This window comes from Canis lupus, chromosome 18 (genome assembly GCF_003254725.2).
Source record: "Canis lupus dingo isolate Sandy chromosome 18, ASM325472v2, whole genome shotgun sequence".
Taxonomy (NCBI): Eukaryota; Metazoa; Chordata; class Mammalia; order Carnivora; family Canidae; genus Canis; species Canis lupus.
The window spans coordinates 36,604,865-36,630,504 of record NC_064260.1 but is presented as its reverse complement, the minus strand read 5'-3'; positions in this window follow the sequence as shown (position 1 = coordinate 36,630,504).

Here is a 25,640-nt window from a genome sequence, read left to right as displayed (position 1 = left end):
GGGTGACATCCAGTTCTTATAGAAAGCTTATTAACATATCTTGAATAATCTTACCCTCTTCCTATGATTACCAGAGCTTGCAGAAATGTTAGTCATGTTTTGAATTTTATTTCCACGAACAACCTTTAATAAAGCCAATATTGAAAATATATTAGATACGGTTGAATTATATGAAAAATCTATCGATCTTCCTAAAACTTATTCTTTTTATGGGTCATTTTACAGTTTTAAAAATATGTTGTGTTTTTTTATAATATGAATATGATCAATACTCAGTTTGGAAAACTTGGCAAACACAGAAAACACAAAGGGAAAAATAATTCATATTTCTTCCATCCAGAAGTCACTCTGCTTCTCATACATTTATGTCTTTTAGCTCTCCTTCCCCACCACCCCATCCCCCCTTCCTCTCTCCCTTCCTCATCCCTTCCTTCCACCTCTCTGGTACCATTGAAGCATCTATGGTTTTTTTTTTTTATTGTCCCTGTTCTACCTTTAGCAACATACTGTACAAATGCTTCCAGATAAATGCACATTTCACCTCAATATTTTTTTCCTCAGAAATTTTTTGGAAAAATGCTCATATTTTGCATGCTGGTCACTAATTAACTATTATCCATCCATAACTTGTAACTTTTATCAATTAACTATTATTCCTCCATACTTTGGAAGTTATGCCTGCCTTGCTTCTCCTGTTCTGTATCATAAATACTAATAACAATATATGTTCCTTGTATTTGCATAGAACTATTTGAACTCTTTCACACATCTTCCTAGAGTGTCACAGCAACCCTTCTAGATAAGTAGGTAGGAAATGCGCTCTTATCTTTATTGTTATAGATGAAGAAACAGATGCTGAAAAATTATGGTAAGCCAGCTAGCTAGTTCAAGGCAGAGGCAGGTTAAAGACAGTTGCCTAATTCCTATTCAAAACTCTTTCTTGAGCAATACACAACCTTCCAAAAATACATAAAAGGAGTCTTTTTAAAAAAACACCATATGTATAACATTTAATGTAAAAAAGGGAACTCAAATAGAATTTGCCACTTTGTCAGGCTCAACACATAATTTTGATGTGATGCCAGAATCTAAGGAGGATAGGCATACGATTTCATCATTTCACTGAAAATAGATATTTCAAAGTAAGCACGGTGGACAAATTAACTCATCATGGACAGACGATAGTTGTTATTTTCAATTACTTTGGGAGTCCTTTTCTTAATAATATTATACAGTTGCAATTATCTTTTTTTTTTTTCAGTTGCAATTATCTAATGTTATTTGGTGTCCAGTAAGACATTTGACCTTTAGGGAAGCAAAAAGTCTCTGTGATGCTTTCTTAGTCATGAAAAACTTAATAAGATGAAAATTAGTATGTCTTTAAAAATTAAAGCAGGAGATAAAAAAAAATAGAATCCAAATTTTTAAATTTACTCTCACAGTATGAACAAAAGGCAAGAGTTTTCCAAACTCAGTCTGGCTGCTTTCTGTAGAAATGACATTCCTGCACAGGTGTCTGCTGACTCAGTTTTGGCTTTACACTTGGAAACCCTGCAGAGGTAAAGAAATTTCTAACTCGTGGTTGTCAAAATATTAAACCATTCTTTAAAAAGAAGTCTTTATGGAATTCTAATGTATAAAATGGAGAAATGTGGAGCAACCATAGTTAAAGTAGGAGTGAAAGGAGGATGGATCCCAATACACATCAAGATTTATTCATGTTTATTAATTCATTCATTTTAAAGCATCTGCTGTCCTTGATGATGAGGGCCCTTCAGAGGGTAAAAAGAAACAAAGTCCTTGCCCTCATGAAGCTTATAGTCTAGTAGAAAAGACTGATATTGATTAGATAATCCTCCTACCAGGTATAAATAAAGCAAGCAAATACAGCTTGACAGCTCTGATGATAATGCACATATGTACATAATGCTAGAAGAAATTTTAATGGAGAACATAGTCTACCTGAAGAGGTCAGAGAAGTCCTCTCCAAGGGATTAGTGCGGTGCTTGGCTTGGATCTGGAAGATAGATAGATATTTACCATGGAAAGAGGACAATGAAGGTACTTCAGGAAGAGGGAAAAGTATTGCAAAGGCCTATACCCACAGGTAAGTAAGAGGAACTGAAAAAAATAAAAAAATTAAAAAAAGACAGTCCTGGATCAAGGACAAGAAGGGGATGTATGGGATGAGAAGAGGCTGGATGGGCAGGCTAGAGTCATGTAGGGGGAAAGCTAGCTGTGCTGAGGAATTTTGTCATTGTTTTTTTTCTTTTTGCCATTGTTTTAAGACCAATGGACATAAGTGGATGATTCAGTTTGCAGTTTTGAGAGGATCACTCTGTTGTGCATAGAGCACTTTGGGGAGGGGACTGTCAGTGGCTGTGAGTGGACAAGTCAAAGGACTGGGGTCATGATCCGCAAAAGAGGACACAAGCATCAGTGGAAGAAATGTGGAGCCGGGGAGGGATGAGAACTGTTTAGAAAGCAAAATCTGCAGGACTGAGAGGGCATTGGGGAGAGAAGTGAGGGGAGAAGATGTTAAGAGCTGGTTTCAGGCTGGTGTAACAAGTAATGCAACTGATGGCGGGGTTCATCCCTTTAGAGCAGGGGACAGCACCCTGTGGCCTGTGGGCCCAATCTTGCCCTCTTCTTGTTTTTGAAAGTCCAGTTTTACTGGAACACAGCTATGCTTATTTTTTAATATATTGTGTGTGGCTGCTTTTCTGCTATACGTGCAGAGTTGAGTAACCATAACAGAGACTGGCTCACAATGCCTAAAATATTTATTATCTGGGTCTTTACAGAACAGGTTAGCTGACCCTGGCATTAGAGAGGGACTAATGGAAAAAAACATGACATTGGGAGGAAGATAGTGAGTCTGATTTGGTGCACATGTTTCAGGTGCTTTGAGAAAGCCTAGAGATGAAGTAAAAGTTACACACCAGACTCTCCAAGTGGATAAACGTAGGAGTCGAGTGTAGGAAGGCTGTACCGAAGTCACGAGGAGGAACTAAGTCAGCTAAGGGGAGGTTAGAGTGACCAAAAGAATGGAGCCTGGAGAAACTCCATCATTTAAGGGCCAGGTTGTGTAGTGGTTAGAGAGTGTGTGATGCCAAAGCATGTGGCATCACCGAAGCCAGGTGTCTTAGTTTCCTAGGGCTGTGGCAACAAAATAACACAACTAGGAGACCTAAGACCATGGAAATTTATTTTCTCACAGTTCAGGAGGCCAGAAGTCTGAAATCAAAGTGTTGGCAGTGTTGGCTCTTTCTTAGGGGCTCAGAGAGAAAATCTGTTCATACTTGTTTCTTAGTTTACACTGTTGCTGGCAATCCTTGGTTTAGGGACGCATCACTCCTACCTCTACCTGTGTTGTCACATGGAGTTCCCCTTCTATGTCTCTGTGTCTGTCTCTTCTTAGAAGAACACCAGTCATAACAGATTAAAGGCTCATCCTAATTCCAGTATGACCTCATATTCATTTAAATAATTCCATCTGCAATGATCCTATTTGCAAATAAGGTCACATTTCAAGGTTTGAGGTGTACCTGACTTTTAAGGGAACAGTATCCCACCTGGTGTACCAGGGAGGAAAAGAGAAGTTCCAAAAGGAGCCCGTGTCAACAGCGTCTGATGCTGCCGAGAGGTTCAGAGAATGGTTTCAAACTTGTTCTGGCTTATTGGAAAGTAGAGACCTGTAGATGGAGGTTAAGTAGATTATACTTAAGTGTGGATGTGCAGATTCCCTCCTTGTTTCCAGTCATCCTGGAGTTTTATTGATGACTTCTACTGGAGAGTCCATCTTTATCTTTGAGAGATGGCCCAGTTGGCGTCCCTCGCGTGGCCCAGGGGTCCTGGCTCTGGAGCAATGTGAGAGTACAGATGCCACCTTTGGAATTTCTCTTTTTGATCTTTGCAACCATTTGATTTCCCTTGGAGATCCTTCCTTAAGTAATATCCAAGCCCTCTCCTATTTAGAGTGCACAAGGGCTAATGGGATCGCTAGCTGAGGTGAAATGGTTGCAGATGGTAATGTGAAAAGACTAATTTATTTTCAGAGGCTTTTAGGAATTCATGTGCTTTTAATGATAGCTTACTATAACCACAAATCCCTCATTTTCATTCTTTAAAGGGAGAGGATATTGCCCATTATTAACAACAGAGGAAGATAGGGTAGGCAGCTAATTGACCCAGCAAAGCTGACACAATTGTGGTGGGGTTATGAAAGCTGAAGAATTTTACTATGCTCCTAGGACTTTTGTCTCATTTTTTATATCGACTTTTTTGACCTCTTGGCGAGCCATTTTCACCTGCTCGTCTCTCTTTCCTCAGTCAAGCTTCCAGCTGGCAGGCCCACAGTGAGGTGGGTTTTCTAGGATCTTTTTTTACATCAAAAAGCTGATGCTGACTTGTGCTCCCAACAGAGAGACAGATGATGGCTTTTTCTTGAAGAGGGCAAAAATGGGTGGGACTAATTCCTGTCTGTCACTCTGCACTGGGGTCCTGTTATCTGCTTCTTCTTAAGCACTGGGTGTGAGGATGACATGTTGCCTGTCACTAGGGATGAGGGAATATAGGGGTGGGTAGGAATGGAAAGATGTCCTTTCTTTTTATCTTGACATGAAGGGAGGGGGGGGAAAAGGCTTCCATAGCCATAAATTGTTAATTTCAGGAGGGAAAATGTTGGTTCCTTCCCGGCCCTTTTAACCAGCTGGATTTGCTCCTACCACATTTCTGTAAGTCCAATAAGTAAGAGGCCCTAAGACACAGCAAGCATAGCAAGGCCAGAACTCACATTTGTTGAAAGCTTCTACTCCATCCACCACCATCTCCACTTGTATTGAATTCTTGGTTCTGCTACCCAGGTTTATGTTCTGCCTCTGAGTTGCAGGTTTATTCTTAGAATTTCCAGGTCTTTTTTTTTTTTTTTTTTAAAGATTTTATTTATTTATTAGAGAGAGAGAGAGAGAGAGCAGGAGAAGGGGCAGAAGGAGAAGCAGACTCCTTGCACCCAGGGCCCTGGTGCAGAGCTCCATCCCAGGGCCCTGGGATCATGACCTGAGCCGAAGCCAGATGCTTAACTGACTGAGCCTCCCAGGCATCCTTAGAATTTCCAGGTCTTGAAGCTTGGATTTTTCTAGGGGTTTGTAAAGGGCTACTCTGGCCATATGAACTCTGTCACTTCCTTAAATGTCCTTTAACTTGTTACTTTCTCTTTATATGTGTACATATAAATGGGGTATCATGTCTTCCTTCTAGGGTGGATATGAGAGTTCAATGAAAACATGCATGAAAGACACCTCATACTCAGTAAGCACTTTGTTATAGTTGGTACAATCATCTTCATCAGCATTTTTTTAAAAAAGATTTTATTTATTTATTTATGAGAGAGACAGAGAGAGAGAGAGAGGCAGAGACACAGGCAGAGGGAGAAGCAGGCTCTCCATAAGGAGCCCAATGTGGGACTCGATCCTGGATCCTGGGATCATGCCCTGAGCTGAAGGCAGACACTCAACTGCTGAGCCATCCAGGTGTCCCCATCATCACCATTAAAAAGAGAATGAATCCAGGGTGAAAGGGCTTTAGATACATATAATTAAATTTGATAAAGTTGATTTCTAGGTAATATTAATTATATCACCTACATTGGCACATTTTCCATATTTTATTTATAATTCTACTTTCTACTGTGCCAGAGTCCCTCAGAATGGTTAGGGCACCTGGGTGGCTCATGTTGGTTAAGCATCTGACTCTTGATTTCCGCTCAGGTAATGATCTCAGAGTTGTGAGATCGAGTCCCATGTCAAGCCCCATGTTGAGCTCTGCCCTGAGTATGGAACCTGCTTGGGGTTCTTCTTTCCCCTCTGTTCCCTCCCACCCCTGCTCATACTTGGGATCTCTCTCTCTCTCTAAAAACGAAATCACTTAGAATGGCAAGAGTAGTGATTTGAAGGGACATAGAAATGGGCATGTAGAAAAAGATAGTTATGGAGATTGTATTTACTTTGGTTTTCTATTGTGTTAGACATAATCTACTTGTCTTTTCATACCCATGGCCCACCGTCTGTGCTTCTATCTACCTTTTGCTGTTTCCTGGGAGGGTACCCTCTATGGACTGAGGTCCCTTGGCCCTTTCTCAAGGGGAGGCATCAGGTTCTTTGTTTCTCTGGCTTCTTGGCTGAGGGCCATTGGTCCTGTCAAGCAGCTCTCCCTACAATTACAGGAACAAATATCTCAAAGTTCCCGTAACCTATCCATCTTCCTTTCTTCCCCATTGTTCCTTCAGTCCTAAGGATGGTAACAGTTCCTAGGTGTTGCTGGCATTGCGATGTTTTACCCTTCCTTGCAGGTTTCCCTTAACCTTTCCCATACCCTTTTAAAAAGTCCCTTTGTTAAACTCTTCCCAATGAACCTGTTTAAGTATGCCACCAATTTTTCTCACTAATACACAGGTGCTTCACCAATTACAATTTAATTTACCACCATAGCTGAAATTTTTTTAAATTTTTAAAGTTTTATTTTATTTTATTTTTAATTTTAATCTCAGTATAGCTAATATTATATTAGTTTCAGGTGTACAATATAGTGATTCAAGAATTCCATACATCACCCAGTGCTCATCACTTATTTAACCCTCACTCCCCTCCCCTCTGATGACCATCAGTTTGTTCCTATAGTTACAAGTCTGTTTCTTTGTTTGTCTCTCTCTCTCTTTCTTTTTCCTTTGCTTGTTTGTTTTGTTTCTTACATTATAAGTGAAATCGTAGCTGAATTTTGAACAATGATTTTTAAAATGGCACCTGAAATTCAAAAGAAATTAGTCCAATATAGTTGCCTTCAATTCCAAATGTTGATGAATGGAAGCACTGAAATGATGGTTGCTTACACTCATCTTTGGATATGTTATTTTTAACTACTATTTCAGTGCCCACCACCCAGGATTATACAGGATGTAAGAAGACATGATAAAAGTAGTCCACATTTGTAAGAATCTACTATGTGCCAGGCATCCATTAAGCGATTTCAATCCTCAAAGTAGCACCATGAAGTAGTTACTATTAGTATCCATTTTGTTTTATAGATGAGGAAACTGAGATGTGGAAAAGCTAAGAGGTTTGGTCAAGATTCCACAGTAGGTAAGTGGTTGTCATGACTTCAACCCAAGCATTTGGACTCCAACACCAGCACCTGGAACCATTGTGCTGCAATTGACCCTATACTGTAGTCATCAAATGACTTTTTAACCAATTTCAAAAAGTTAATGTAGCAGTCAGAATTCCAACAGGAAATGGATGACATATTCAAAATTGCTAACAGAGAAACATTTAATAAAGGTTGTATCACAGAGTTTAGGGAAACTAATAGGGAAAGGTGTTCTCCTCCAGGGCTAGGAACAGTGGGAAGCTTTTCCACCCTAGACCTACAAGGACAGGGTAGGGAGTGGTTTCTAGAACCTGGAGAGACTAGATAGAGCTATGGGTGAGGATTGCCAGGTAAAATCTGCGGCATTTCGTCGAGGAATGCAGTCAACTGCCTTGAGCACACAATGAAGGAGGCAGAAGAAATACTTCCCCTCCTCTTTCTCCCATCCACTCATCTCCTGCTGTTCTCTCCTTTTGGAGACAAATAGAACACAGAAAGCCAAGAGCCCCGTTGACACAGTCCGTAAAGCTCTGTCTCCCAGGTCCAAAGCCGGATGAGGAATATCTTGGAAAGGTAATGGGAAATATCCAGCAGAGTAAATTTCTTTCTTTCTTTCTTTCTTTTTTTGTAAATTTCTGTATTAAGGAAGTATCTGTTGCTCCTGAAATAGTTTTATACAAAACTGAAATTTATTTATTTATTTTTTTTTTTAAATTTTTATTTATTAAATTTTTATTTATTTATGATAGTCACACAGAGAGAGAGGATGGGGGAGAGAGAGAGAGAGAGAGAGAGGCAGAGACATAGGCAGAGGGAGAAGCAGGCTCCATGCACCGGGAGCCCGACGTGGGATTCGATCCCAGGTTTCCAGGATCGCGCCCTGGGCCAAAGGCAGGCGCTAAACCGCTGCGCCACCCAGGGATCCCCAAAACTGAAATTTAAACCAAAGTTAGCATATTTAACAAGGTGTTAAAAAGGATCCCTTTTTTCTTTTCTTTATTTACATTCCTTTTGGAAAGGAGCTGAGCTTTTGTAAATGCCCCCACATATTGTTTGCTTAAGTTAAATTTCTGTGACAAAAATGTTTGTATGTCTTTGAATACGTAAATATAAATCAGTGGCTAGAAGCCACATTTTGTTCCCAGTTATTAACTCAAGCTTAGTGATTCACCTTTACGCTATTGTGTACAGAATACATAAGGAATACATAAAGGAATACTCTAGGCTACAGTAATTTAAAGCCATTCACGTTTTTAAGGCTAGTGATTGGACTGAACCAATCAATCATAGAAGTTTTAATAAACTTTTAGAAATTGTATGAACTTTTTAGATGATGTGCTTTAACTTCCCACTCATTGAAGGAGTGTTTTCCATAAAAAATCCTAAAAGATCATTTTCCAAACTATGAATCCATAAAGCAAGGACACAGAACTTTCTAGAATCCTATGAAGTTTCTGATTTGTAATTCTTACCTTCTCCAGAATGTGGACTTTACCTTCTCTTCCATTATTATTTCTATAATATCCTACTTTATACCAATCATATAGCTACTTCAATTTTTGAAAATATTGCTTCAAGTTATCTAATTTTGTAAATGAACAGGAGCCAGAATATGGCAAGGCAGGATGGAATGGTGAATTAAACCTTTATTCACCTGTCTAAGCATTTCCTGGGGAAGGAGGGAAAAAAGTTTAGATGCTATGCTTGATTCAAGCTAGTATATTCACCTGGATGGGACTATGTCCTTGAGTACGTATCAAGCATTATGTTTTATATGTTTCATTTGATCCATATAATAAGATAGGTACTAAAACTACACCTATTTTATAGATATGAAAATCAATTCATTTCCTATAAATAGGTAGGTAGAGCCAAAGTTCTGTCCTAATTCTGCTACATTTCAAACAATGTTTCTCACGACAGTAGAAGGAGAGAGAAGGAAAAATGCCTCTGGGGGGGAGTGCTTGCAAATGTGTGTGGGCATTTATTATTATTTTTTGACTATCACAGGGGTTGGGGTGTGCTATTGGTGGCCAAGGTTGCCAACACAATAGTGCTCAGTTAAGAAACACTGACCTAACCCACCCTAAAATAAAGCAGAACATTGAAATTGTTTAGCTCTTAGAAGGAAAATTAGAATATTCACACATCTATTACTTTATAGATTTTGATTATGTATTTATGCCTTTGCTTATTTAAAAATGCGTGTCGGGGAAAGAGGTTAGATTTTTATAAAGGAATCTTATAGATCTGGATGCAAAAGGTAGATGCTGACAGAAAACTGCCATATTCTAAAACAAATAGAGGACCATGTGACTACAAGGTCTGTTGACTCTAGAAGCCTCCTTTAACATCATGGTTAATGTTGGGTATGAAGAAGTAAAGAGGTATGGATTGCCTGTATTTATGAGTGTTTCAGGCAGTGCTTGTAAAGCAGCTAAACCTGTGGTTGAAAGATATTTCTGGGAAGCTTTATTGTGAAGCTCATCTCCATTTTGTAGAGGATGAATTACAGCCCAGCCATTGGCTCATATGCTTTCTTGTTTATGTCCGAAAATGTAGAAAATGTAAATTGGCTGGAGGGAGGGACAAACATTTTGAACTTACTAATGGTCTCCTTTTCACTCTGATTTGAGAGGCGCAGACAAAGAGAAGCATCTTCTTGGATGATTCATTCTCTGTATTAATCTTCCCCAGTTTATTCTCTTCTCTACACACGCAGGAGTTCTCTACCACACTGGCTTTTAGCTTGTGCTCAGTGGTTGCGAAGCACTTCCCTGGGAACCACTGTAGGAAGAAGTGAGGTAGGGATCGAGGTTCAAGTGAGGTGAGGTGCAGGCTGTGGGCAGTCTGTCTTCAGAGCATCTGCTCTTTATTATTACAATGTAGACCAGATTCAATCCTAGCTCTTTCCCTTATAAGCTATGGGACCTTGAGCAGGTTACTTAACCTCATTTGTAAAGTGGGAGGAAATAGTAGGACTTATGGAATTGTGAAAATTTAATGAAATTATGGGTATAAAAGTATCTGATCTATAGTAAGCATCCAATAAATGTAAACTATTGTTATTATCCATCATCTGGCCCTATTCTATCTCTCCAGCTTCTACTCTCTCTTGAAAGTTCCACACTGTACACTATAGTTATATCATACTTGCTAGTCAGCATTTCCTTCCTGCTGGAGCTCATCCTGCACCTCGTCTATGAAATACCACTTTCTACTCTATGGGGCACAATCCCACTATCCTTCCAGGCCCAGCTGAAGTGTCCACCTAACTCACTTATCAGAATGAACTGCACCCTCTCTTTGCTTCTGCAGCAGGCAGGCATATAGCCAATAACCAGTTCCTAATTCCTCATTGCTCACACAACCCAGACTTTGTTTAAGGAAGGTACAGGCCAGGCCCCAGGAAAGATCATGATTGTCCTAAATCAATCACAGCAATACCTTTCCCTGTTTTCCCAAACCTCACTGTAGCTGAAAGTGGTCATGTGATTCACTTCCGGCCAGTAGGATATGAGGGCAAGTCTGCTGGGGGAACATTTGAAGAATTCTTTGCTTTTTCAATAAAGAGCCTAGTGTAACTGCTTTGCTTTTCTTATCTCCTTTTCCTCTTTCTTTCATTGAAGATGTTAGGCCCAAAGCAGCAGCCACCATCTGTGACAAAGGGCTATAAACTTGAGAGAGAAGTCAAGAAAATCTAGCCTGAGTTGCTAAACCAGTGAAAGCCACCTAACCTCATATTTATTATTATGTGAGAGATTAGCCTTTATTTTTTAAACCCTTGAAGGTCAAATTTTTCTGTTATTGCAGTTAAATGTGTGTCCAGCCAAAGAGAAATAAAAGTACTTAAAAATCAACATCTCAGATATGTTTCTTTTAATAAATATTATATACACTTATTGCAGAAAACTTGGAAAGTACAAAAGGGCCTGTGGCAGAATATTTTTCTCAATATTTGAGTACTCTCTAAATATTCGGAGGAATGTAGTTCCTCCCCTGTGAACACGAGTATGGCCTTATGGCTTGCTTAGACCAATGAAAGATGAGGGAAGCGACATGTGTCTCCTTTAAAAAAAGCCACTTGTCTCTACCTCTGTCAGGAGAATGGGGTGTCCCCACGTAGAGCTTATCCTGCAGTCACAGAAAAGATAGATGTGAGGCAGAGCCGTATCTAACCCCAAGGTAGACATGAAGAAGAGGGATAAATACAGTATTGGGATCATTTCTTCTTGAAGCATAAGTGAACCAGATTTAGAACCAGGAGAAAAAGAACAAAAAGAGGGAGACTGTATTTGTAGTTATTATTTCCCTCATTAAAAACTATTAGTAGTAATTTTCAATGCCTAGTTTCAATATTTTAGCCTCGTCAAACCTTTTATAGTAGGATTATTTCCCGATTAAAATTCTTTAGAATTCTCTTAATTATTACTTAATGTCCCATCATTCAAAAACACTTCTTACAACCCACGTAAAGAGCATTTGTGTCATTATTATTTGTGTGAACACCTAGAGCCCTCCTTAGGATTCCTTATATATTTATGTAGCCAAGTATCTAGCACAGTACCTGATACACAAGCTTTCAAGTTTTTGTTGTTGTTGTTGAAGAGAAGCAAAGAGAAAATAAAGGAGAAGCAAAGAGGAAAAGAATAGAGATGACACAGTCCTGAGGCAAAGATATATAGTAGGAGTTATGGGAAAAATGCCAACAACATAAGTCACATTTTGTCTGATTCTTTCTTTCTTTTTGAAATTAATCGCTTAGAGCTTCTCTATCTCTGTTATATCCCATTTCTCGCTGCCTTGTTGATATTGATAGGAGGACTCCAGAGAACTATGTGCTCAAAGATGACTGTTTTTCGTCATATAATTAATTAAATAATGTATTCAACAACACTTTTACATGCCAGGTTGTGTTCTAGGCCCTGGCAGATCCAGAGGTAAATATGATAGACAAGGTCTCTGTTCTGTGGAACTCCAAGGCTGCTGGCAACAGAGGGGAGCTAGAGAACCAAGGTAGCAAAGAGACAGATGACTTTGTACAGAGCTGTGTTACGCAAAAAGGAAAATAGGGGGTCATGTCACGCAGACAGTGAATGGGGAAATGGAAAAAGGAGTGGATGAATGGCTTTAGCCTGGGGTGATATGAAGTAACCTCCCAGGAGGTGACCTTTGAGCCCGCATGGCAAGAAGTATGCAGCCATGTGAAGATGTGAGGCATGAGCGCGCCAGGCAGAAGGAACAGCAGGTGCAAAGGCCCTAAAGAGTGAGCTTGACATTCTTTTTTTTTTTTTTTTTTTTTAAAGATTTTATTTATTTATTCATGATAGTCACACAGAGAGAGACAGAGAGGCAGAGACACAGGTAGAGGGAGAAGCAGGCTCCATGCAGGGAGCCTGACGTGAGATTCGATCCCGGGTCTCCAGGATCGCGCCCCGGGCCAAAGGCAGGCGCCAAACCGCTGCGCCACCCAGGGATCCCGAGCTTGACATTCTTAAGGGAAAGAAAGGACAATGTGATGAGTGAGGGGACTTGGAGTATGTGAGGTGACGAGATTGACAGGACCTGGTCTATGTGCAGTTTTAAAGAGCATGATAAGAATTTTGGATTTATTCTGAGGGATGGAGAAGCCAGCGGAAGGCTTCATGCATTGGAGCAAAATTGGGACAAAGTCTGCTTTCTTCTTTCTTTCTTTTTTAAGATTTTATTTATTTATTGGAGAGAGAGAGAGAGAGAGATCATGAACAGGGGAGAAGCAGAGTCCTCGCTGAGCAGGGAGCCCGACGCCGGGCTCAATCTCAGGGCTCTGGGATCATGACCTGAGCCGAAGGCAGATGCTTAACCGACTGAACCACCCAGGTTCCCCCATCTGTTTTCTATTGAAAAATGTTCACTTAGGGATCCCTGGGTGGCACAGCGGTTTGGCGCCTGCCTTTGGCCCAGGGCACGATCCTGGAGACCCGGGATCGAATCCCACGTCGGGCTCCCGGTGCATGGAGCTTGCTTCTCCCTCTGCCTGTGTCTCTGCCTCTCTCTCTCTCTCTCTGTGACTATCATAAATAAATAAAAATTAAAAAAAAAAAAAGAAAAATGTTCACTTAGCTGCTCTGTGGAACACTGGCAGTGGAAGCAGAGAGAGTGGTTGGAAGGTATTGCAGTTCTCTAGACAAAAGCTGATGGTGGCTTAGACTGTGACGGTTTTGGTGAAGGTGGAACCAAGTGAATGGACGGGGAATGCATTTTGGAAGTAGCACCAGCAGAACGTGTTGGGAGATTGCACATGTTTGGGTCTTCTCTGATTTCTGTGCAGTGGTGCCAGGTGAGAGCCAGATTCAAAATGTCTCTTTTGGAATCCTGGCTCCACCACTTACAGGCTGTGTGATTTGGAGCAAGTCACTAAACTTCTGTGCTTCAATTTCTGCATCTGTCACATACCTCACAGGGTTGAATAAATGAACTAATGCATGTGGAATGCTTAGCACAATGCTTAACCCATAGGCAGCATTTGAATACACTCTAGCTGTTATTATTATTGTTAGGACTATGTGATCTATGGCATTTTGTTCACAGACGAGTATACTTAAACCACTTGGCTTGAAGTGGCTAGTGAAAGGATGTGGGGCAAGTAATGTTGGAGGTTTGTCTCAGGAGACTTCTGTCTCCCAGAGGGATAACTTCTGATTTGGCTCTAGATTGAATGGCTGGAGACGTATTCTCCTTCACCAGTAATAATTCAGTTCAGGATATAAAAGCTGTTCAGGAAGAAGCATAATACTTTTTTTTTTTCATCTTTGGTAATTCCCCCTAAGATCCCCCTTTTTATTCTAGCACATTATTCATCTCTAATATAAAGGAGATAATGTGGAAATTAAAGTGCTAATTTCAGCTGTTATGGGAATCAGGCCACAGTGTGGGGATTAAGAGACAAAAGAACAGGAGAAAAAAAAAAAAAAACTCTTCTCAGCCAGGTTGCTTTGAGCCTATGGATTTTTATGAACAATTTGCCCAGCATTGAATGGAAAATGACCCTTTTATTGGTAAATTTCTGAATGCCGTAGAATTTAGTGGCACTCATGGTAATTCATGGTTCTATACATGAGTTATAAATGTTTCTTAACTGATAGACTTGAGAAATGTTGAAGGCAAGGTGAATATTATGTAGTCCGCCTTATTGTTAGATTTTTTTTTTAGATTTTATTTATTTATTCATGATAGACATAGAGAGAGAGAGAGAGAGAGAGAGAGAGGCAGAGACACAGACAGAAGGAGAAGCAGGCTCCATGCAGGGAGCCCGACGCGGGACTCAATCCCAGGTCTCCAGGATCACACCCTGGGCCAAAGGCAGGCACTAAACTGCTGAGCCACCCAGGGATTCCCTATTAGATTTTCGTTCACTAACAGTAAAAGCTGCCATTTACTGTGTTGACCAGGTACCAGGAACTGTTTCTGACACTGCTTATTTAACACTTACTATAATCCTATACATAGATAGTGTCCTCTCCATATCAGAGAAGATAAAAACTGAGGCTCAAAGAGGCGAAGTAACTTGCTCAAAGATACACACGGTGAGAGGTAAATCTAGAATTTGAACCCAGACCCATCTCTAAATTCTGTGCCTTTAACCGCTCTATTATAACAGCTGCCAAATGTCTTATTGGACTTTATATAAATTACATCTGTGCTTTATGTGAAATATAAACCTACAGAAATAAAAAAAAATCTTCTTATAGGAGTAAAGACAAATATATTTACATATTATAATTCAAGTGGGAAAAATACCTTATTTACAATTCACTTTTAGAGTCACCATCTTTTTTTTATTTATTATTTTATTTATTTACTTATTTATTTATTTATTTAAAAAGATTTTTATTTATTTATTTATTCATGAGACACACAGAGAGAGAGAGAGAGGGAGGCAGAGACACAGGCAGAGGGAGAAGCAGGCTCCACAGAGGGAGCCTGGTGTGGGACTCGAACCCAGGCCTCCAGGATCAGGCCCTGGGCTGAAGGCGGCGCTAAACCGCTGAGCCCCCCAGGCTGCCCTATTTTATTTTATTTAAACCCAATTTGCCAATGTATAGTATAACACCCAGGGTAGAGTCACTATCTTATATTGTTCACCATCTGTAGTAAGCTAATGTGTAAGATTTTTCTTTCTTTTTTTTTTTTTTAGGTTAAAAATTACCTGTTCTCTAGTTTAAAGACAAGTGAACAGGGGAAATATACCCCTGAAATATTAGATTCTCGTATGGCTTGGTTTGTCTTGGAATTACTATTTTAATCACTTCTAGCTATGAACCTTGTCAAATTGACATTTTGTTTATTTCAGAGAAAAATAATATAGACCAAAGTCATAAAGTCAGGAGAGTGTATAGAAATCCTCCCTAATCCATCTCATCCCAAGGAAAAGTGCTCTGGTATTGCCTTTCACAGATTAACTCCTTCATTTCATGAGTGGAAAATATCCTAGAGCTGCATGATCTGAAATGGTAACACTAGCCCCATGTGGCTATTGAGCACTTGAAATATAGCTAGTCTAAACTGACATGTGCTTTTAAGTGTGAAATGCACACCAGATTTTGAAGATTTTGAAGACGGAGTATAACAACAAAAATAATGCAAAATATCCCAGCAATCATTTTGTATTGATTACACGTTGAAACGATACATGGAAAACAATGAGTTAAATGAAATAGACGATGAAAAATAATTTCACCTGTTATTTGATTCTTTTTTATGTGGATATCAAAAAGTTTAAAATTGCACACATAGCTCACATTACTCTTCTGCTTGATAGCGCTGTTCTAGAGGACTCTGTTTAACGTATTTATTTTCAAACCCATTTTGGAGGTTAATGGGGGAAGAATTCATGCCCTCGGATATACAAAGAGTGAGTGTATAATGCTCCACTTCTGATATAATGTAAAATCAATACCAGATCCTCATCTAATTGCCAAGGGTAATAAACTCATGTTTAAGTTCCACAAAGCCCAGTACCTTCTTGGGAACTCATCTGAGTTATGGAAGGCACCCAGGCCTTGCAGTCATGCAGGCCTGATTTTAACTATCGAATAGCCATATGACCTTGAGTACTGGCCACCTCTGTGTATCATTTCCTGTCCTCCCAGCCCCACCTCTTATGCAGCCCCTGCTGTCCTGGCCACCTCTGCACAGGCTTTAACCAGTTTTGCACTGATGTAATAGGGCAGTGCCTTGCCATATTCCACCCATATCTCTAGCTTCCTGCCCCGGGGCTTAGACGTGGGGCACCCATGGAGGCACTCTGGGTATGGTATGTACGTGTACTACTAGAAGGTCGGTCACCATAAGCAGTCAGGGTAGATGACCTAAGATAAACTCCCCTCTCCTAACCTAGATGCACAGTTCTGTGGCACAGTTCACAAACCTCCTCAGAAGGGTACGGTGGGGTCAAGCTCTGTCAGCTTTAGAGGTGGCCAACTTCATAATGCATCCTTGTATTGGGTTTTTCCTTCTTCCCTGTTTCTTTCCCTGTGTCCTTCAGTCCAGCTTCCTGGCTCATTTCCCAAATAAACTATGTGCATGCAAGCCTTTGCAGCAGACTCTGCTTTGTGGGGGGGGGGGGGGTTTGGGGAGGAGGGGAAAGCTAAGGCATCTTGGGAAAGTGAGGTGCCCCTGTGGATCTCGATTTTTCCATAGGTAAATTGGCGATAATAATGTCTATTTTTAAGCATTGTAGGAATTAAAGAGAACGTATAAATCTTCTAGCAGAAGCCTTTGGCAGTCATTCTTCTCTTCTCCCTTGACATCTCTGAAGGCGAAATCCCAAATGGATGGCTAAATAGCATCCTTTAAAGTTCTTTCGCCTAAGTTGGGAAAGGCAATGGTTTTGAAAACTTTTATTCTTCTGGGGGAAGGGTGTCAACTTTACCATTCTAAAATAACCCATGTGTGGACTAGAAATAGAAATATACGCCAAAAGAAAAATCTCTTCCTTGGTAAAGTAATCCATTTTTAAATGAGGGGGAGAAGGAGAAGATAAACCCATGGGACACAGGGCTCTGGTCTGAGGTCCAGCACCCTTTTCTTTGCCTCTGAAGTCAGAATGTGAGTACAAGCACGGGAGGATCACACACACACACACACACACACACACACACACACACACACACACAATGGGTTTAGAAAGAAAATCAAAAGTGCCCATTTACTCTAAAAAGAAAGTGTTGAGTTTAGCATGCATTAAATATCAGACGATACACTCAAATGTGAAATATGCTTTTTACCCTCCTTACAGATGTACCTAATTTCTATGCAGAGGCTCTAATCTGCTGATAGTGGAAAATTAGTCTTAGTCAATTCCAGGGAAACTCAGTTGATTTGAGGTTTCTCATTTCTTTTTCTGCCTGAGGTTGCATCTATGTTGGGGGGATGGTAGGGGTGTCAAGGCAATATGTATCATAGTCATCAGGGTTAGGAGAAAGGAGAAAGATGGTCCTTAGCTGCCATCTTTCCATGCTGGCCCTGCTGAAATGTACACCAGCCTTTATAGGACCTGGTTTTTCATTCCTGGTCACTGATCCATTACATAGGTGTCCTGGTATATTCTCCTGAATTTGACAGTACAACATCTCTGGGTCCTCCAGACCCCTAAGGCATGTCCATCCTATTCTCGACTGTATGAGGGAAACACGTTTTCCTATTTATTGCGATACTTTGGCCACTCCATGAAGTTGTGTCCGTCATCACACACACCAGAGCCCTGGTAGGCAACAGAATGGCTTCTTGAAGATGTCCCATCTAAATCCCCAGAACCTGTGTACATGCTACACTTCATGGAGAGTTAAGGTTGCAGAAGGAACAAGGTTACAATAGGGAGATTATCCTGGATTATTCAGATGGGCCTGTTGTAACCACAGGGTCCTTAAATGTGGAAGAGGGAGGTAGAAAAGTCAGTGTCAGAGTGAGTCCATGTGACGAAGACTTGACTTTGAAGACAGAAGAAAGAGGATGCAAGCGAAGGGCTGCATCTGGTAGCTTCTGGGAGCTGGAAGAGGCTCCAGAGCCTTCAGAAAGGAATGTGAACACCTTAATTTTAATCAATTGAGACCCATTTTGGAATTCTGACCTCTATAGCTCTAAGTGAATACATTTATGTTGTTTTAAGTCACTAAGTTTGTGGTGATGTATTAGGCAGCAATGGGAAACGAATTTACTCAGCCATTTCTATTCCAACTGGGGGGCTTTTCTTCCCATGTTGCCACTTTACTTAACCCTATGCCAAAAGGCACACAGGTCTCTGCTCTCAGATCACAAAATTTATCAGGAGACTCTTGTTATTGTTTTGTCTCCTTGCTGGCATCATGTTGAAACCCTGCCAAATCTTAGGCTTTGTATTCTCTTTCTTACGTTCTTTTTTCATCAATACTTATCAACTCCGGACTGGGGGGAAAACACTGACCAATTACATATTTTTCTAAATCTACTAGCTATGCCAAGACTCCTGCAAGAATCTGACTCATTAGCTGCATTTTACCTTCCCCAAGGCAGGAAGTCTAGAATTTGTTAGTAGCTGTTTGTATGAAAGAAATATCCAGAAATTTAAAAGTGAAACAAAAGAACACTAATTAATAGATAAAATATTGTCTTATTATAATATCATCCAGTTATTCTTTAAAATATGGTTTTGAGGGCAGCCCAGATGGCTCAGCGGTTTAGCACCGCCTTCAGCCCAAGGCCTGATCCTGGAGACCCGGGATCGAGTCCCACATCAGGCTCCCTGTGTGGAGCCTGCTTCTCCCTCTACCTGTGTCTCTGCCTCTCTCTCTCTCTCTCTCTCTCTGTGTCTCTCATGAATAAATAAATAAAATCTTTAAAAATATATATGGTTTTGAGGACACCTGGGTGGTTCAGTCAGTTGTATGACCGAATCTTGATTTTGGCTCAGGCCATGATCTCAGGGTCCTGGGATTGAGCCTGCATTGAGCTCCACACTCAGGAGAGTCTGCTTGTCCCTCTCCCTCTGCTCCTCCCCCCATCCCACCATAAGTAAATAAAATCCTTAAAAAAATAAACTAAAATAAAGTTTTGGGTCAATTCAGAAGTTTTCATTTTCAATATAAATTGAGTGTGTGTGTGTCCCTATACCATCCACAGAAATGTACCATGCACACACTTATAGACAATGAGAGAAAGAGAGTGGAATGACAGGTAAGAGACAGGAGGAAATAGAGAGACAGGAACTAAATAAGACAGAAAAAGCTTATTGTTAGCAATGACCCGCTGAGAAGCTGGCCAGAAATGCTTGTGTCAGAAGAAGGAGGAACTCATAACCAGATAACTCCCTACTGAGGATGGAGAGGCTTCTTCAGGGTCTTCTCTAGAGAACAGTGATTCCCTCTTCCTGCCAACTCTTGAAAGTCTTGATTTTCATCTTTTTTGTCCAGATTTTCTACCTCTCTCCATTAATTGTTTTCCCCATGGATTTCTCATTGCTATTCCCATCACTAAACTTTTCTGGGTGTTCTACGAGAATTTCATAACATTTGTCAACATTCAACACAATTTTTTTAAGCATCCCCTTATGTGCCAAGTATAGTATGGCTGAGACATACTAATTTACTCAATCAAGTGAATGAAGGTAATTTTTTCTTAATAAATAAATATGAAGGTCAGAAATAATAGAAATGACCAGAATGGAGATAGAGCTATTTATCTCAGCATTCTCTCCAGATCCAAAGAATTTATAGCTCTTTATTAAAGAAGATTATATGTTATGTAATAGATAAAAGTGAAATATTTGCATAAAATTTGATATTTTATATATAAAAGAGCTCTTTCTCACCAACATGGCATGTTATTATTATCATTCTTCCAATTTTGCAACTAAGGAAAATGAGTCTTAAAGAAGTTAGGTGCAAGTCATTTGAAGCTGATGCTCAAATTTAGATGTCTTAACTTCAAATCTTGTGATTATTTTGCCATACCATCTCACTGTACCATACACCACATTACTAAATAAATGTGAATTTTATTATGTATTGCAATTTTAAATTTTATTTTATAAGCTATTAAAGTTATGCAGCATATTCAGTAGTCATTATGTGTTTGGTAGCAATTTCTTTAGAGACAAGCATTAGAATTAGTTCTATTCCTGAAAAATTCACCTTTTCAATTTAATTGACTCCTACCTGGGTCTACTTTACCTTTCCCTCTCCAGTGCCAATAGTCCCACCCCACCTATGATACAGACACACAGGACAAGATTTATTTGAAGTCCTCTATATAAACAAAGTTGCTTTATGTTTGTGTCTTCAACTCATACTATTATTCCTACTTGGACTACCATTCTTTCTCCTCTTGTCTCCCTGGAGAATTGCTACTCTGACAGCACTATGTGCCATTTAGTGCGAAGAGAACTGGGAACAGAAGAATCTTTGTAGGAGAGAATTTAATACCCTCTAAGTGAGAGGTCATAGGTAGGGTGACGGCAGTAGATATGAAAAGAGGTTATACGCACAAAAGAATTTGCTGAGGTAAAACTGACAGGTAGAAGGGAGGGGTCAAACATGGAGGCCTTGGAGGATGGGGAGGCCACATAACTAAAAGGGGGGACATGGAGGAAAGTCAGTTCTGCTTTGTGCATCTTATAGCTGAAGTGACGGTGCAACTATGATGAGAAGGTGTCCATCAAAACTGGAGTAAGAACGTGAATCTTAGGAGAGACGTTTGACCTGATGGTTTAGGAGTCAAAAGTAAATGACCATTTTTCTAGTTTTCCTCTCCTTACAGAGAGATGGAAGGGAGGGGGCACATGTAGGTCCATGGAATGAAGGCAGGAAATTGGAATGTGTCTTACCAGAGGTAATGGAGCATGATTTTAGATCAGAATTAAGACTAAGATTAGAGATTGCCAAGGGCCACCTGGAGAGCCAAGTCTGAAGTAACTTGTAAAGCCAAGAAGAGTCTCAAATAAGGACTCCAAACTGAGCTATGAAGTAAAACAAACTGGAGAACTAAGAAATACGAGCTGAAGGAAGAGGATTGGTAACATTAAGCAAGGTGGTCTGAATGACGCAAGTTTCAAGAGATGGCCAGTGCCATGGTGGGACTTTGACATTTGTAGGGTAAATGGATCAGGATTATTTAAAGGAATGTGCCTAGTATAGACACATGAGCAAGGACAACTTGGCCTCAAACTTAGGATAGGATAAAAAAAGAGAAAAGGGAAGAATACAAAAATCTGGTAAACTCTAAGCTTATAGGGTAAGCAAAAGAAGAGAAGCCACAAAATATTCTAAGAAAGATTAGTCATGGCCTAAGAGGAAAAGGTTGAGTGGAAAACTAAGAGGTGAAAATCTGGTGATACGTATTTAGTTAGTTGTAAGTTGAGAGATAGTAGCAGAAAAAAAGGGTTACGTTGATGGCGTCTGTGGTTTCATCTGGCTCAAAATGCTATGAGTCTTACCTAAAAAGAATTCAGAAAAAAATATTAATTCATGCAACCTATTTATCAATTTATTGATATCATTTGGTTTGGGGCATTACAAGTGTAAAAGCAGAATTCTCTGCTCTGTAATGAAGAAGAAAACAAGACAGGTAAACTTGAGCTTTTTATATAAAACAAAAACATTTCTCAAATTTAGTTCTCCCCCATTAGGGATGATATGGCTGTTTCTTTTCCAGTAGTGGTGAATAATCTAGGCAGGGACTCAGGGACTCCAGTCAGTAACTTCTGATTACCCCTTTGTTTTGTTTTTTTTTTTTTTTGTAGGAAGGGAATTAGTGACATCCGTCTCGGTGAGCATCTGGTGACAGCCCAACAATAGACAGGCATAGAGAGGGACCACATCTTTTCAGATCCCTGTGGATTGAAGAACTTGCCTTTGGGGCCCTTGGGGATTCAGAATAAGCCTGGAAGATTTTTATGAGGCATAATGACAGGCAAGGTTGAATAAACTGAAAGAGTCTCATGTGCTATTTAAAGGTTTTCTTTGAAATAGTACTTGGTTTTGTTATAGAACATATCATTGCTTTTCCGTTTCATTCATGAACTCCTTGAAGAGAGTCTTAGTCTGTTGGGGTTGCTAAAACAAAAATACTATAAACTGGGTGGCTTATATACAACAAAAGTTTATTTTTCACGGTTCTGGAGACTGGGAAGTCCAATGTCCAATACCTTGGTGCTGACAGATTCACTGCCTGGTGAAGGCTCACTTCTTAAGCAGCTATAACCTCAGGTGGTGAAGAGCTGGGGAGCTCGGTGAGATTTCTTCTATATGGACACTGAGCCCATTCATGAGGGCTCTACTCTCGTGACCTAGCCTCTTCTAAAAGCCCCATCTCCTAATGTCATCACAGTAGACACTGGGTTTCAACATTTATAATTTGGGAAAGACACGTTCAGTCTCCAGTAAAGTATAAGCTAACAACAGAGTGAGTGACAGAAATTTCTGGAAAAAAAGATTCCCAGTGCCTTCTCTGGCACAGCTGTATTATGACTTACATGGGTCCTAGGCATATCTGCTTTCAAGTGCCCCTTCTTCCACAAAAAAAAAAAAAAAAAAAAAGTAAAAAATTTTATTTTATGATTATATTAGTCATTTTCTTCCTTTGATTTTAAAAGAAATTAAAATGAAAAGATGTTGCAGACCCTAAAAGTATCATAAACCCTTGATATTGTGCCTCCTCGTTGCCAGCCTGATGTCAGGAGCACCTTCCTGCTTTTCCTGACCAGCTCTATCTCATCACAGGCTCTTTGCCTCCACGAAGCCCTCCTTGACTGCTCAGCCTGTGGGAACCCCTTTAACAGTTACTATCTGACTCATCTTGCAATTAGTGTATTCCACATTCTCTTATCATTTTTCTTTTACAAATGAATTCTCTAATGCAGGTAGATTTTAGGTTGTTCAAGGGCAAGGACCATGTTTTATGCTTATTCCTCTCCTTGGCACTGAGCACAGTTTCCACTTACTGAGCACATGCTACGTGCCAGGCATAGTTCTACTATATAGTGGTATTAGCCTCCCCTTTTAGATACGGAAATGAAGTGCATGGAAGAAAATCAACTTGCTCCAGGCCTCCCATTCAGACTGAGAATTTCAACCTAAGTTTCCCTCGTTCTAATGAGAGCTATCTTTCTACTCAACGACACTGCCTTCACGTGTGGGTGGTGGTAGTAATGGTGAGGAAGATGAATCAGGAGAATGGAAAAAAAAAAAAAAAAGGTAAGAAAATGAAATCAACGAAAAGCTCTGCAAGCATTTAAATTCTGTATATTAGAGTAAATTGAAAGCACTTAAGTTTAGATCTTTCATAGCTTACTTGAAATCCTTTTTTTAATATATATATTTTATTTTTAAAAGTAATCTCAAAAAAAAAAAAAAGTAATCTCCACACCCAACATGGGGCTTGAACTCATGACTTTGAGATCAAAAGCTATGCGCTCTTCTGACTCAGCCAGCCAGGTGCCCCTTGAAATCTTTATTCTAAGCATTTTATTTTATTATATTTTTAAAAAATATTTATTTATTTATTTATTTATTTATTTATTTATTTTTTAAATTTTTATTTATTTATGATAGTCATCACAGAGAGAGAGAGAGAGGCAGAGACACAGGCAGAGGGAGAAGCAGGCTCCACGCACCGGGAGCCCGACATGGGACTCGATCCCGGGTCTCCAGGATCGCGCCCTGGGCCAAAGGCAGGCGCTAAACCGCTGCGCCACCCAGGGATCCTATTTATTTATTTATTTATTTATTTATTTATTTATTTATTTATTTATTTATTTATGATAGACAGAGAGAGAGAGAGAGAGAGAGAGGCAGAGACACAGGAGGAGGGAGAAGCAGGCTCCATGCCAGGAGCCCGACCTGGGACTCAACCCCGGGACTCCAGGATCACGCCCTGGGCCAAAGGCAGGTGCCAAACTGCTGAGCCACCCAGGGAACCCCCTATGCATTTTAAACAAAAAGAGGTGCCACTTTACAGTAATGACAATGGTGAGATGGGTAACCTACTCCTGGTGTAAAGGAATCTCTCATTTAATGTGGTAAGGATTTCGATGCCACGTCTTCTTAAATCAGAAGAAGAAGAGAAGTAATTTTTCCCAGGGACAATATGATCAAGCACTAATTTCTCCTTCAATACGGCATCAGCATGTTCCAAGTTTCAGGCAGTATTGGGCAATGTCAGAGCGAGGTCCAATAACGTCTATTCAGTGATTCCAAATTTGGAACAATACTAGTTCTCCATGGACAAATCCAACACCAGTATGTTCATATCAGATATGCTTTCATGACATTTCAGAGAGAAGCCCATGATTTTGCTGTTCTCATGACATCATGTAACAACCAATGAGTATTCTTTTTGTTTTGCTTTAGTTGTTTGCTTTCTTAGCTCTTTTCACACCACAGCTTCAAGTGGGAATAGATTTGAACCATGTGCTGCAGTTTGTCAGTTTTAAACCTTTATCTGTCTAGAAGATGAGAAACCACAAAAACACAGAAGAGAAAAACCATCTTAGCAGAGGCAAAGTTTGGGATCCTGGAATGATATGAGCTAGCACGCCTAAGCTTGGATCCTGCCTCTGCCACTTAAAGGTGATGTGGCCTCAGGAAAGTCACCTAGTTCTGTTTGCTCATCTGTACAGTCGTGATAAATGTTCATGCCTTTACAGGTTAGTGAGGATAGGCCATTTCCTATGGAAAATGAGACCTTGCATGTAGTAGGTGCCAAATAAGTGTTAGTTTATTAATATTGGTATTATGGCTATCGCCTGTGAATGATGCTGAAGGACCAATCAGGAAAGTTAAGATAAAAGATTAAAAACAGCTCTGGAATTGACTCCTTTGGTTAAAAATAGACCTGCCCTACGACCCAGCAATTGCACTGTTGGGGATTTACCCCAAAGATGCAGATGCAATGAAACGCCGGGACACCTGCACCCCGATGTTTCTAGCAGCAATGGCCACAATAGCCAAACTGTGGAAGGAGCCTCGGTGTCCATCGAAAGATGAATGGATAAAGAAGATGTGGTTTACGTATACAATGGAATATTCCTCACCCATTAGAAACGATAAATACCCACCATTTGCTTCGACGTGGATGGACCTGGAGGGTATGATGCTGAGTGAAGTAAGTGAATCGGAGAAGGACAAACATTATATGGTCTCATTCATTTGGGGAATATAAATAATAGTGAAAGGGAATATAAGGGAAGGGAGAAGAAATGTGTGGGAAATATCGGAAAGGGAGACAGAACGTAAAGACTGCTAACTCTGGGAAACGAACTAGGGGTGGTGAAAGGGGAGGAGGGCGCGGGGTGGGGGTGAATGGGTGATGGGCACTGAGGGGGGCACTTGACGGGATGAGCACTGGGTGTTATTCTATATGTTGGCAAATCGAACACCAATAAAAAATAAATTTATTATAAAAAAAAAAAGGAATTGACTCCTTTGGGCCTCGAGATGGGACAGGCATTTTATGGTGCTGAAACAGTCAGGGAAACATAACTG